The sequence below is a fragment of the Megascapheus bottae genome, chromosome 15, assembly GCF_031878675.1.
Source record: "Megascapheus bottae isolate mThoBot1 chromosome 15, mThoBot2.hap1, whole genome shotgun sequence".
NCBI lineage: Eukaryota > Metazoa > Chordata > Mammalia > Rodentia > Geomyidae > Megascapheus > Megascapheus bottae.
This window is the reverse complement of record NC_143523.1, coordinates 39,279,053-39,294,305: the sequence shown is the minus strand read 5'-3', so window position 1 is coordinate 39,294,305 and position 15,253 is coordinate 39,279,053. Positions and strand designations below refer to the sequence as shown.

The following is a 15,253-nucleotide window of genomic DNA, read 5'->3' as shown; positions in this document are numbered from 1 at the left end:
GACTTTGTAAGGATAAATTTATTCAGGATTCTTGGCCTGGGGGTGAATTCCAAGCTATCATTAGTCTGGCACATACATACAAAGTGGGATATAATGTCCAATCCAATGTCACAAAGGGGAAGGAAAACAACAACAACAACAACAATAACAACCAAATAGTTCAGGTCAGAACAGTGACAGCTTAACAATGTAAAACTTTTCGAGAATATGGGCATTAAATTAGTACTGCTGAAATAATACATTGAGGATGTATCATAAAACCTGGTAGTTCCTGCTAGTGCACGTATAAATAGAATCATGGAAGCCTTTCATATTATCTAATTGATGCATGGCCTATATAATTGATTTAATGAGCCAAAAAATTAAAATGGTAGCTCCATTCCATATTCCATTCTTCTTTTTTTTTTTTTTGCCAGTCCTGGGCTTGAGCTCAGGGCCTGAGCACTGTCCTTGGACTTTCTCAAGGCTAGAACTCTACCACTTGAGCCTCAGCACCACTTCTGACTTTTTTCTATGTATGTGGTACCGAGGAATCGAACCCGGGTCTTCATGCATGCTAGGCAAGCACTTTAACCACTAGGCCAAACTCCCGGCCCCTCCATATTCCATTCTTATCTCTAGACAAAACCTATGGTTGTTTTCAAGGCAGACTTAAGGGCTCCTGGTTCTTAAGCCACACTTGAGGAAATCATCTCAACTTTGGGTGTTGTTTCTCATCATCTGGTACAGGAAACTCCAGCAGATTCGATATTGGCATTCAACCTCTGTCAAACCCTTCACATGTTCTTCAAACCAAATTTGGAATTCTCAACCCTTTCTGTGTCCAGAAAATAAGCTGTGGAATCAGTTGATTTGATGCAGATCTTTTTCTTCTTTGCCACATTGGACTTCTAGTTGCCATTTGGGTTGGGTGGAGAAGATGGGGAAGTAGAGACGTTACTTGGCCTGAGTCTCTAACAGTAGAGATGTAGAAGAGAGAGCGCAACCACGAGAAGACCAGCTGTCGACTGCAGGGCACTGCCACCATCTCTGGTGGTGGTAATAGTTGTATTTGGGGCAGTAGTGGCACTCTGGGAGGAGTTATTTGAAGGTGTCACATCTGTTTGGTTTGAATAAATCTGCGTGGGTAGGAGCAGTGCCAGAAGCAACAGCCCCAGCCCCAGCCTGGCCACCATCGCTCTGCCCATGTCCGCTCCGTCGGTTTGCGGTTGGTCCTGCTGGCTGCTCGGGTGCGTGGAGACGGAGTGGCTCGGGCAGGCGAGGTGGAATATATAGTAATTTTTTAAGATACTTCAGTAGTGTTTTCTAGAGTGACTATATCATTTTACATTTCTAACAGCAGTGCACAAAGACTTCAGTTTCTCTATATTTTTGGTAGGTCTTTTCTGTGTTTTTGTTATAGCTATTTTTGGATTAGCAAATTTGAAATGATGCTTTCTTATTGAGTTCTAGGCTTTCTTGGTGTATTCTGGTTATTAATCTCTTATCAGATACAATATGTAATTTTTTTTGTTTTGGGACGATAGTATCCTTTGATTCCTAGAGTTTTACTTTTATGAACAAGAAGCAACAAGAAAAAAACCATCTTTGACAACTCCAAAGTTACGAAGATTTCCCTTGCTTTCTCCTTAAGTTTTATAGTGTTAGGTTACATATTTGGGCATATTTTAACATGACATTCATTTGCTGAGAAAGTTGTTCCTAACCCTATTGAATGGTCTTGGCATTTCTGTCAAAAATCATTTGTCTTAAGAAGCCAGGAGTAGTGGCTAGTGCTTGCCTGTAATCCTAGTAGTCAAGCTTAGTTAGGAAAACAGTAAGTTTGAGGCCAGCCTGGGCTACTAGGTTGAGGCCTTGTCTCAAAAACTTTTTTTTCCCAATGAGTATCAAAAGTTTGTTTCTAGTTTTGTTGGCCTGTATGTTTCCTTCTTTCTTTTTCAAATGTCGGTATCGTATCATGTTTTTATTACTTTTGCATTCTAGTAAATTGTGAATTCAGTAAATCAAGGTTCTTCTGGCTATTCCCTTGAGATTTCATGTAACTTTATATGAAGTTTCATATAAAAAAGGAATGAATTTTTGGTTTCTCCAGATAACACTTAAAAATGGATATGTTTTGAATTTAAAGATGTTCTGGGTAATTCACATCTTGATATTATCAAGTCTTCCAGTTAAGCATGGAAATATCTTCCTTTTTTATAACATGTTTGTGTTTTATTTTCATTCAATGGTAGTTTTTATCTTTGGAAATTTTAGATAATTCATTTCAGCCATATTTTCAAAATGTACATGATTCTTCACTCTTTGGGGGGAGTCTTAAAATTTTTTTGTGTGTGGTCCTTTTTTTTTTTTTAATACAGTAAATGCCAGGGCTTGAGCTTGAACTTGAGTCCTGCATGCTGTTTTTTGTTTTCTGTTTTTTTTTTTTCCTCCGTAGCTTTTCACTTAAGGCTGGTACTCTTTTCTGCTACTTGAGCCCCAGCTCCACTTTGGAGCTTTTTGGTGGTTAATTAGAGGTAAGGCTTTGAATGGTTATTTTCAGATCTCAGTCTCTTGGGTAGCTAAGATTGTAGTTGTGAATGACCTGCTCCTGGAGTCCAGTTTTTATACTTTTATGTAGTTTCACTTGTATCTGACCTCCCTCCCTCCCTCCCTCCCTCCCTCCCTCCCTCCCTCCCTCCCTCCCTCCCTCCCTCCCTCTCTCCCTCTCTCTGTTCCTTCCTTCTCCTCCCCCCCCTTCTCTTTCTTTTAAACTGGGGTTTTGAATTTAGCCTTCCCTTCTTACCTTCTCACCTTCTTGACCTCTCTTCCCTCTCCCTCTTGCCCTGCCTCTCCCTCCCTACTTCTTGCTCCTCCCTTGCTGCTTCCTCATTTGCTCCCTTGTTCCCTGTCTCCCTCTTCTCCTCCCTCCCCTCCCCCCTCTCTTTCTTGTTGGTTTCAGCTCTTGAACCCAGGGCCTGGGAGCTGTCCCTTAGCTTTTCCTTCAAGACTAGCACTCTACCACTTTAAGCCACAGCTACACTTTCTGGGGGTTAATTGCAGATAATTGTCTCATAGACTTTCCTGCCCTGACTTTGAACCATGATCCTTGGATCTCAGCCTCTAAATGGCTAGGAGTATAGAGGTGAGCCACCAGCATCCAGCTAGGTTCAGCTTTTTTGTTTGCTAGTCAGGTACTATACCACTTGAGCCAGTGCTCCTAACCTTGGATGATGTTTTTTAGTTTGTATTGCTTGTAATTAACGAAGAAATGAAACTAATTTTTGCATGTTAATATCATGTTAATTACCATCTTAGTAACAGACATACTTAAACATAGTATTGAAAGTCCCTCTCAGAAAATTAGATAAAAGATAAAAGGCATCTAAATCAGAGAGGAAATACAATTATATATATAAAATCTTATGTATTTAACAGACAAACCACTACAATAAACATTCTTCCCAAATACTCCTAGACCTGATAAATGGGTTTGTCAAAGTAGTAGGACAAAAGGTTTCTATGAAAAACAAGTCTTTTTGAAAAAACCATTATTAACTGCATTAAAATTAGAGATACTAGTTGTAAATATCAATTTATCTTATGCTTTCTTTCTTGAATAATTCAAAGTGTATTTTGTTAATTGTTTTTATTGGTCGTGGGGCTTAAGCTCAGAGCCTGGGCACTGTCCTTGAGCGTTTTTGTTCATATTACTTTAGATGAGCCACAGCTTTACTTTCAGCTTTTTGGAGATAAGAATCCCATGAACTTTTCTGCTCATGCTGACTTTGAACCTTGTTACTCAGATCTTAGTCTTCTGAGATACTAGGATTATAGGCTTACACCATTGGAACCCAGATCAAGGTAGTTTTTAATGGCTGCCTAATATTAAAATACTGTTTTCTTAGTACTAGACATTGTAATTCCAATTTGGACTATATTTTATTGATAAGTACCATTGTATGTTTGATTGTTTTTGAAATGTGTATTATAGTAGAATTACTGTTCAAAGAGTATGAACTTGAAAACCACAAAAATCAGTATCTTCCGATACTTGATACAGATGTTGAGATGTTGTTACTGACTGCTGTTGACCCAGTCAGTATATGATTGTTATTAACACCCTCAGAAATGTTACTTATTTTTTAAGCTATCTTGTTTTAAAGTATAACAAACTATATAAACAGAAGAAATATTACATCTTTAGAGTATAATTTCTCTCCCTGTTATTAATATAGTATTTGATTATTTTAAAATGTATTTAGGATAATTTTTGTTTGTTCTGGCAATTTGTAATTTTGTGAATTATTTTTCGTTTATTACTGAGTTTTGTGGTTATTATAATTGTTATGAACTTCCTTTATATTATTATGGTCTTCTGACCCTTTGTTAAGTTTCCTAACTTTGCTCAGCAATTGTTTGATAGTTCGGAATATTTTCAAAGAAATTCTGTCTCATTTTCAAAGAAAGTGTGTCGATTATTTCAAACAGGATGTGCATTGCTGCCTTCCTGGCTATCCTGCCTGTCTCCCTTCTTGTTCTCCTTCCCTACCTTGTTCCTTTTCTCATTTCCTTGCCTCACTCCCTTTTTCTGTTCCTATTATAAAAATTAAGTGACATAGAAATGCTTATAAAAGCTAAGAAAATAAACATCTCATATATATATAGTTTACATGATTGAGATTGTTACCTCATATTGTTTATTAAAATGGTATTTTTAAGGCTATAAGTAGCACTTATAGAATTTTAAAATCACTATAGCAAAATCAAATAACATCTGCAAGTTTTAGAGCTTTGGAGAATATGTACACAAAAGGCTAAGAAGAACACAGTGAAAACTAATATTTTGTCTTTAATATTCTGCAAATTCACTGTTTCTAAATTTTATGCACATGGTATTTTGCATATGATATTTGCTTAATGTTTTTTCTTGTACTTGAATATGATTGTATTTTATGATCTTCCTGGTTTCATTCCTCTTGTGGTACCTGTTAAACATTAAATACTGGTTATGTTATTTTGTCTGCCTCTTATTACTACAAATCAGTAAAAACTGGCAGTGTGCCTACTGGTCTTTTTATGCATAACAGGACAAAAAATTGTGTAGATTATTCAATAGTTTCTATTTGAAATCTAGTGGAAATATTTCTGACAAAACATGGACATAAGTTTACTTCTTCAGAACTATCTCTTCATCTTTCTAAGATATTAGTAAATATATTATTCACCACATTTGACTGTTCGTTTGGTCCTGTATGATCAGGGTACCACCTGAGGCCATTCTAATGATGTAGGCTGAGGTAACTTACAGGAGGTGGCTTACATCGTGTAAGTTACTTAACACATTGTTAAATTTCTTTTATTTTTTTATGAAGTAAAATATTTGTGTAAGCAAGCATATTTTATCTGTACCAGAGAAAGAAAATGTTGGCAATCATAATTGAAAACAACGAGTCCACCTACCTAACTGGGTTAGGGCCCTGGCTCCATCTCCTTTAGGAAAACCTTCTGTGGGGAGTGGGGCTTCGACCCTAACCCGGCTGGGCTGTAATACTGCTGCATTTTCTAAGGGGCAGAGTTTTCTACTACTTTTCTGCTGGCGCAGCCTTCCAGAACACCCCAACCAGAATTTATCTCACCACTTTTGTGCTCCTGTAGAACTTTGTACATGTTTTAACAACTAGTCCATTCTGCTTTGTATTATACTTGTTTGCATGACTGTCTTCATCTTCTAGATTGTAAGTTCTTTGAGGACAGGAATCATCTTTGTTATCTTTGTATGCTTCTAAGGCGTCTAGTACAGTTCCTTAGTATCTTAGACTTTGAAAAAGTGCTTATTTTATTAATCACTTATTTAAAAGTGATTACAATCTAGCTGTTGAACGAACAATAGTAGAGCTTAGAGCATGTTTCCAGGTAGTTAATTTATGCTAAAAATCAAAGCACAGGAAAGCATAATCAGATATAGTAAAATGATATGTTGGTATGTTACCAGCTTAAAACATGGCATATGGATGGGCAAAAGCAAATACTAAACTACTTATAGTGGTCTCATTCTAATAAAAAATGGAGCCGGGTGCTAGTGGCTCATTCCTGAATTCCTAGCTGCTCAGGAAGCTGAAATCTGAGGATCTTAGTTCAAAGCTAGCCAAGGGCAGAAAAGTCTCTTATCTACAATAAATTACTCAGAAAAAGCCAAAAGTGGCACTTAGCTCAAGTGAGAGGCTTAGGGATAGCATCCAGGCCCTGAATTTAAGCCCCAGAACCAGTCCCCCTTTGCGCCCTGCCTCCCACCTTGAAAATGAGGAAATGTAAAATTATCTGAAAAAGGTATTTTTAATTGTGAGAGAATGGACTTCTTCAAAAGGACTTAATTGTCCTTTGATAATTTGCTGAATTTCTGGGGTGAGTTTTAAATATACTATTTCTTCTTAGTATAAGTTTTCTTTTATCAGTAGTTAATTACCAGGAATTATGAAGATATCATAAAAATATATACCTTAGTTAATGTATTTCTTTTATATTATTTGCCTTGTGAGAGTTCATTTTAATTACTATCTATACTAAAAGAAATCCCCTTAAAGAGGAATTTACTTTTGCTTTAGACCAGATTTCTCCAATCCTGTTATCTTACAAAACTGAATTGGATTAGGACTACAATTAGTTTATTAAAATGTGAAGCTATGACCAGAAGTTTGGCCTAGTGGTAGAGTGCTTGCCTACCATGCATGAAGACCCAGGTTCAATTCCTCGTTACCACATACATAGAAAAAGCTGGAAGTGGTGCTGTGGCGCAAGTGGTAGAGCACAAGCCTTGAGGAAAGCCCAAGGACAGTACTCATGCCCTGAGTTCAAGCCTCTCAGGACTGGCAAAAAAAAAAAAAGTGAAGATATGTCATATTTCAAACCAAAAATGAACTTTGAAATATATTAGTTTATAAGTTTTTACATACCAATATTACATTTCCAGAATTATAATTATTATGTAGATTTTTGTACTTTAATAATAGTGAAGTAGAAGTAATGACTTATGACCATAAGATTATTTTGTCCAACTGTAGCAATTTAAGATATCAAATGTATAGTATAATCTTTCTTAAATGATAAAACCTGGCAAATATAACATATAAAAACACGTATCTCTTGGATTACAGAATGACACTGTTTGGAAAGTATTTTGTTGTAAAAAAAAAAAAACAGAAAGAAGTTCATACTCTTTGATTTACTAATTCTTAGCAAATTATCCTTGGCTGAACAAGTATTTTTTCTTCAACATTTTGTTAGAGAACTCATGAAATACACGTAAGAACAAAAATAAAAAGACATACTTTACATTTAATAAGACTCCAATCATTTTAGTATTGTTAAATAGAAGAGAAACGAGAAGCAGCTTGATGTCTAGTAATTTCCAGATATTTAAGAAATTCAGTTCGGATGCTGTATAGCTGTAAAAATAATCATGCAGCCAGGCATTGGTGGCTCATCTTGTAATCCTAGCTGTTGAAGAGGTTGAGATCTGAGGATCTTGATTCAAAGCCAACTCAAGCAGGGAAGACTTTCATCTCCAATTTCCTCCAAAAAAAAAACCCAAAAGTGTAACTGAGTCTCAAATAGTAGAAATTTGTCTGCGAGAAAAAAATCTCAGGGACAGTGCCCAAGTCCTAAGTTCCATTGTTACAAGTCATGTTACTCTGTAGCTAAAGTCTGCAAAGGAGTAGCTATGGAGGACATTTCAGAAGCTTGGAAATAGGTGTTGTTTTTTTTTTTTTTTTAAATAATTTTATTTGTCTGGTTAAGTACATTGAACATTACATTTCTTTGACAGTTACAGCAGTCTGTGAATATATTCATCCTCAATATCCAGGGATCCTAGAAGATACCAAAATTGACAGATGCTCATCTCTTATATAAAACAGTATATTTACATAGAACTCCTACACTGTTGTAAACTAACTGCTGTATATACCTAATATGCTTTATATGCCACGAAAATAGCTATTTGCACACTATATTTAGGGGAAAGCAAAGACTTTAAAGACTTCACTTACATTCCCTCTGCCCCCAGTATTTTCAGTTTGTGTTTGGCTTATTCCATAATTCAGAACCCATCAATATGGAAGTCCTAACTTTGGGAGGAGCCAATGTTCCTTATAGTCATTAGGTACATTTTTTTTTTTAATCTACTGCACATTTGTCTAATGACAGACTTCTGAGGTTTAGCTAAATTTTTCTGAAGCCATTCATTTTCTATCAGTTGTACCTCTTAAGGAAGCTTTAACTAAATCTCTTGATTGGCTTGATTATTAGTATTCCAGTAATACTTCCTTACATAAGTTAAGTGAATCTTATCTATAATGTTAGTTATGTGTCATATTGTTTATGGTTATGATGTGATTCAGTTTAAAAAAATCACAGAAGAATTTACTACACTGTCTTAACAGAATTGCCTCTTATCAGTATAACATGAGTAGTGGACAAACACAATTATAGTTGGCTTTACTCAGTTACTTTCTGGGTTGCAAGTGAATTCTGAACAAAGCTAATTACTGTCTCAGTTTACAGGTTTACATTACACTAAGACTGATTCACATAAGTGCTTGTATAAAGTAATATTTACGTGCTTATGAATATAACATTTTCTTGGTAACATGTTCTTGCACAAATGATTGATCTTTTATTATGGAATTCTTTTGGGTACTATCTTACCATTAGAACGTTTTTCTAAGTCCATCTCCTGTGGCTCACACCTTAATCCTAGCTACTTAGGGAAACCGAGATTGGAACATAGAGATTTTAAGCCAGCCTAGGCAGATAATCTGAGACAGACTCTTAACCTCCAATTCACCAGTTTAAGGCAAAAGTGGCTGGCTCACTCCCATAATCCTACCTACTCAGGAGGCTGAGATCTGAGGATTATAGTTCAAAGTCAGCCTGGTCAGGAAAGCTTATGAGATTCTTGTCTCCAATGAACTACTCAGAGAAAAGCCAGAAGCAGTGCTGTGGCTCAAGTGGTAGAGTGCTGCCTGAGGAAAAGAATCTCTGAGACAACACATAGGCCCAGAGTTCAAGCTCCAGGATCACATGGGGAAAAAAATGATGGTGTGAGTTAAGTAGTAGAGCGCCAGCCTTGAGCAGAAATCTGAGCAAGAGGGCAAGAGTCTGAGGTCAAGCTCAGTGCCAGTATCCCTTCTCCCCAAAAAAGACTGTTTCTCCAACATTGCCTATGATAGTCTATACTTACAGATGTAACAGGAAGTATATACTTGGCAGGTTTTGGATTATTTTGTTTTTACCATAGAAGCAGTAGCAGTTGTTGTTCACTAGTAAATAGTTGTACTTTAGATGCAAGTTTTTTGTTCCCAAATTCTCGTGGTTGTTGCTGAGTGGTGAGTGTAAGCTTTACCATGTAAGGCCATTATACGATAATTTTTGTCTGGCTTCTATTTTGAACTAATTGAAATTAACATATGTGGGCATGGGCATTTCTGTTACATTTTAGTGAGCTTCTCCAGTTAGAATTGCATGGAAGGAAGCCTTTTGTTTAATTGAGGGGAAATATTCCCTAGTATGACATAGTAAACATTTTTTTTTTTTTTTTTTTTTTTTGCCAGTCCTGGGCTTGAGCTCAGTGCCTGAGTACTGTCCTTGGACTTTCTCAAGGCTAGAGCTCTACCACTTGAGCCTCAGCGCCACTTCCGGCTTTTTTTTTTCTCTATGTGGTACCCAGGAATCGAACCCGGATCTTCGTGCATGCTAGGCAAACACTTTAACCACTAGGCCAAACTCCCGGCCCCATAGTAAACATTTTTATAATATTCTCAGATAAAGGAAATACAGTTGGTTTACATAGTCTTTGAAAGTATTAGCTTTTTATCTAGACTTTCACCTAAATGTCTTGAATTCTTGCATTTGTGTTCTTTTGATCTAACTGTAGCCTCTATTAAGGTTTCACGGATGTATTTTTATGAGTTCCTGTGACAATGAGTCACAGAAATGTCTAATCGTATTTTGCCCACTAACATGCATTTGACTTTGCAAGAAGGTGCCTCAGATGGGGCATGGGAAGGAGGTAGGCCTCCTCTTTAGGCCTGTAAGAACATTTTCTCTAATAAGTTGTGGTTAGATTTTTTTAAGTTTTTTTTTTTCTTCCAAATTGCTCTTTGTTCTGTTTTTGAAGTCTTAAGTTTAAATTCAGGGCTGTGTTCTTGGTAGGCAGAAACCGTACCTTTTTGAATCATACTCCCATGATGTCTTGCAGTTTTGAAAGTTTTCACAAACTCAGCCAATTGCTGGGGGCTTACACCTGTAATTGTACCTCTAGAATCAAGGTTAGCAGTGAAGTCCATGAGGTTTTTCTTTTTCTTTTTTGCATGCCAGGCCTGGGGCTTGAATGCAGGGTCTGGGAGCTGTCTTTGGGTTTTCTCAAGGCTAGCTCTTGAGCCACAGTACCACTTCTGGCTTTTTCTATGTAAGTGATACCAGGGAATTGAACCCTGGGTTTCATGCATACTAGGCCACACTACTGGCCCTATGAGATTCTTATCTCCAATTAACTACCAAAAATAACCATAAGTGAACCTGTGATAGAATACTAGCCCTGAATATAAAAACACAGTGACCATGCCTGGGTCCCCAATTGAAGCCCCACAATTGGTACCAACCTCCCACCCCCCCCCAAAAAAAAACCTTGATTACCCAGACTAAAGAAAGTAGATTTGTTTAATGACCTTTAGATATTGATCTGACTTTTGAAAATGCTGTAACAGGACCGTTGTCTTGACTTTCTGTTTTGATCTACCTTTGTTCAGTTTTTCAGTTGGCACCAAAGGGGTTTCAATGCATTCTATTCATGAGTACAATGTATCTTGATCATTGTCACCCCTTCTGTCATTCAAACCACTCACCCCCTCAAGTTTCCTGATTTCCTTTTGCATTATCATGACTGCATTTGCCCAGCATTTCACTTTCCACTTTTCCTTTGAGACAGGGTTTCACTATATTCTAATTTGAGAGATTTTTGTTCAGCTTTTCTGTGGAAAAGTATGCTTTGGTGATGAAGTACACGAACCAGGTTTTCAAGTGCTGCATATATTTTTTATATTTTCATGCTGAACTTTGAGCTTTGTGCTCTCATTTGGCCTTTTCTGCTCAAGGTGGGTGCCAGACCTTGAGTCACACCTTCACTCCAAGTGCTTTTTCTTTCCCTTGTTTGAATGGAGTTGATTTTTACTTCATTATCATTATTATTATTATTATTCCTCCCCCCCCCCATCCTTCCCCTTCCTCCTCCTCTTTTTCCTCCTCCTCCATTTTTTGCCCGTCCTGGGGCTTGAACTCAGGTTCTGGTCACTCTCCTGAGCTTCTTTTTGCTCAAGGCTAGTGTTGCACACTTGAGCCACAGAGCCACTTAACAGCTTTTTCTGTTTATGTGGTACCGAGGAATCGAACCCAGAGCTTCATGTTAGGCAAGCACTGTACCACTAAGCCGCATTGTCAGTCCCTGGAGATGAATTTTTTTGTCTGGCTTTGAATTAGTCTTTAGATCTCCGCTTTCTCATTAGCTATGATTCTTGTTTTTTCCTTTGTTTTCTTGATCATGGGGCTTGAACTTGGGGCCTAGGCACTGACCCTGAGCTCTTTTGCTCAAGGCTAACACTCCACCACTTTGAGCCACAGCTATACTTCCAGTTTGCTGGTGGTTAGTTGGAGATAAGATTCTCACAGACTTTCTTAAAATTGGCCTGGCTTTGAACCTTGATCCTCAAATCTCAGCCTCCTGAGAAGCTAGGATTACAGGAAGCCACCAGCACTCATCTTGTTTTGTTTCCTTGAGACATGGTTATTTTATGTAGCTCTGGTTGATACTAATGTCTTAATTCATATTTTCTAATGTATTTAACATTAAAATTATTTTTTTAAAAAACACTTACAGTCAGTAATACCAGCAATACACCAGTAGTTAATTTTGAGGACTAGGTAGCAGACATTTTTCTCAGTGGTTTACATCATCTCTTTGAAGAACAGTGCGATTCCTATTTTAGAGAGTAAAACTGAAATATAATGTCTTTAACTTACTGAGGTGAGAAACAATTGTGTATTCAAAAGTATAAATAATAATATAAGGTTAAAGTAAAAAGCTCTGACTTCCCATATATTTCCCTGTGGTATTCTTAGTTTAACGATTTGTACAACATACAACAATTTGTTGTATGTTTGTTCAGACTTCCTTTTATCTTCATACATTGTTTCCTACCTTCCTAATAAACTCATAAATATTTATCAGAAACTTTATTCTCTGTATATGTGCACATATGTAGGTACATTGAAATATATTTCCAGCCATAAATCTTGCTATAATCTGAACAGAAAGCTTATGTGCATATACTGTTTTGAGTTAAATATTCTTTTTTTTTAAAATAATTTATTGACATCGATTTTTACATCATATTTCAAATGACATGTTTAACAAACAAGTACTCAAGAAGATATTATTTCTTTCTTAAGGTTATCAAGCTCAAATGTAGCTTTTGAACAATAGCTGTACAAATCATTGTAATATCTTCTAAACTAGATAAACCCAGTGTGCTAATTTTTGGGATCCCCTTAGAAATTTACAGGTAGGAGCTGTTCAGGGTGGTGGCTCACGCCTGTAATCCTAGCAACTCCAGAGGCTGAGATCTGAGGATCAAGGTTCAAAGCCAGCCTGGGCAAAAGAACCTGAGACTCTTATCTCTAATTAATCTCTAGAAAAGGGGCAAGTAGAGCTTGGCTCAAGGGTAGGGCAATAGCCTTGAGCTGAAGAGCTCAGGGACAACGCCCAGGCCCAGGCCGAGTTTAAGCCTCATGACCCACCAAAAAAAGAAAAAAAGAAATTTACAGGTAGGCTATCATTTTGGGGGAACGTTGACTCAGCAAATCTTATTTGAATGTTGTAGCATATACCTGTAATCCTAGTACTTTGCAGCTGGAGGCTGGAGCATTGAGAATACTAGTTCACCCTTGGTGATATAGCAAAACCCAGTTTCAAATAGGTAAGAGCTAGGTATGTGGCTCAGTGATAAAGCATTTGCCTATCATATATAAGGTCCCTTGTTTGACCTTCCACTATGTCAGACTTAAGCAAATAAATCAGCTGTTGTTGAAATTTCACCATTGTGAAATTTAACTTGCCTCCAAATATGTTCTCTGTTTCATTTCATCTGAAATAAGTACCCTCCTGTAATCTAGCTATTTAGGAGACTGTCATCAGAGGTTTGCAGCTTGAGGTCAGCCTAGGCAGAAAAGTCCATGAGATTCCATTTTCATAGACTGCTAGCCATACTTGCAAGAGACATTGAGTTCAAACCCTTGAGCCTGTAGGATTATTGGCCTAAAAAGAAAAACACAAGCATAAAAGCTTGAAAGTAGTAGGTGAGGATAACTATTAAGAACCTCTCTGTTTCTTGTATTTTAGCTGTTTGTAAAAATGACAAATTGTTTTCCATTTAGTCATTATATTGACAGAAATATTTTATTAGCATAGTTTAGTTGTTCAAGGTAGTTTCATTGCAACATTTCCATGAATGTATTAAGTGTTCACCTTGATCACTCATGTGACCCTTCTATCACTCTCCCTCCTCTTTCCTCCCTGATACCATTATATCTTTTTATAAACATAATTATGTGAACAAACTGAGAAAACAATTTCTTTTGCTAAAGTAGAAAAAAACATCCGTTTTTGTTTCTTGATACAAGTCCTGGGGTTTGAACTCAGTGTTTGGCTGCTGTCCCTGGGTTTTATTTTTGTTTCAAACTAGTACTCTACTTCTTGAGCCACAGCTCCACTTCCAATGTTGTGAAGTAAGAGACTAATGGATTTTCCTTTTTGGGCTGGCTTCCAACTGCAGTATTCAGATCTCAGCTTCCTGAGTATTTAGGATTACAGGCATGAACTCTCAGCACTCAGCTTAGGCATTCTTTTTTGAAATAGGATGTCAATAAATAATTTGAATAAATTCTGTAGTATAGTTAGTTGATTTTTGAATAGCAAACAGAACTTTAGGTAGCCAAATAAATTAAATCTTCCTCTGTGTACTAAGAAGGTAACATAATTATAGACTCTCTTATTTTAAGCAGAAAACAAGGTCAATTCAATGTTTACACATCTTGGGTACTATATGAAAATTATATCAGAATCAAGTGTAACATGTAAAATCTTAACAGAGGTGGTTCTTTAGGCAAAGGTCATAGGTATGTATATGTGCATATATTTTTGTTTGTGTATTTGTATTAGTTTTTCTTCAATTTCCTCTTGTGTGCTTACTATGATTTAGATAATATAGAATGAAGTTTTTGGTAGGTTCAAGTATTTTGTATATGTCAAATGTTTTAAGACCTGCAGAATGTCACTTATAGCTTTACTCTGAGAGAAAGGTACATGAAGAGATCATGTTAAAAAGATTGCTAAATTACTTAAGTATGGGACACTTAAAACCATCTATTTCATTTCATAGAGATACTACAGCTTTGATCTCAGTGCCTACCACCTGGTGGAGTGTTCAGATGGTAGTTTGATCTCTTCAAGCTAGTATGTCAGAAAAATATATTTTATATCCATTGCAAACATAGCCTTTCTCTTTTGAGAAAGACTTTCTAATGAAGGAAATGTATTTAACTGCTGTCCCCCCCCCTTTTTTTTTTGTCAGTCCTGGGCTTCAACTCAGGGCCTGAGCACTGCCCTTGGGTTCTTTTTCTCAAGGTTAGAGCTCTACCACCTGAGCCTCGGTACCATTTTTGGCTTTCTTAAGGCTAGTGCTCTACTACTAGAGCCACTTCTGGCTTTTTCTGTGTATGTGGTACTGAGGAATCAAACCCGGGTCTTTGTCCATGCTAAGCAAGCACTCTACCACTAGGCCAAACTCCCGGCCCTAACTGCTGATCTTTTTAAACCTAGGTTAACCATCTGAATACTGGTTCTAATGAATACATTAGGAATACTTTTTCTTCTTTATATGGCAATAAAATACATATAAAATAATCTGTGTTACTTTTAGGTATTTATCAAATTTGTGTTATCTCTTTAATGAATCCAGTGTTACTACACTCTCCCTTCAGGCTAAAATTTGAGAACACTTAAGAAATACATGCATATGTGTTCTTAAAATACTTGGAATCATCTGAAAAATATATATCTCATATCACATAGTTTCTAGAATAGTGCTTGACATTTTAGACTCTTACAGCACTTTCACTGCTGTGACAAGACAGGAAGAAAAGTGTAAATTAAAGAGAACCT

The 15,253-nt window shown here is 36.8% G+C and overlaps 1 protein-coding gene and 1 pseudogene across 4 annotated transcripts in view; one reads left to right on the top strand and one right to left on the bottom strand.

Moving 5' to 3' along the window:
* Jmjd1c (jumonji domain containing 1C) overlaps window positions 1–15,253 on the top strand; it is a 182,497-nt gene that overhangs the window by 59,947 nt on the left and 107,297 nt on the right. The window lies entirely within an intron of this gene.
* LOC150054188 (signal transducer CD24 pseudogene) lies at window positions 606–1,234 on the bottom strand (annotated as a pseudogene).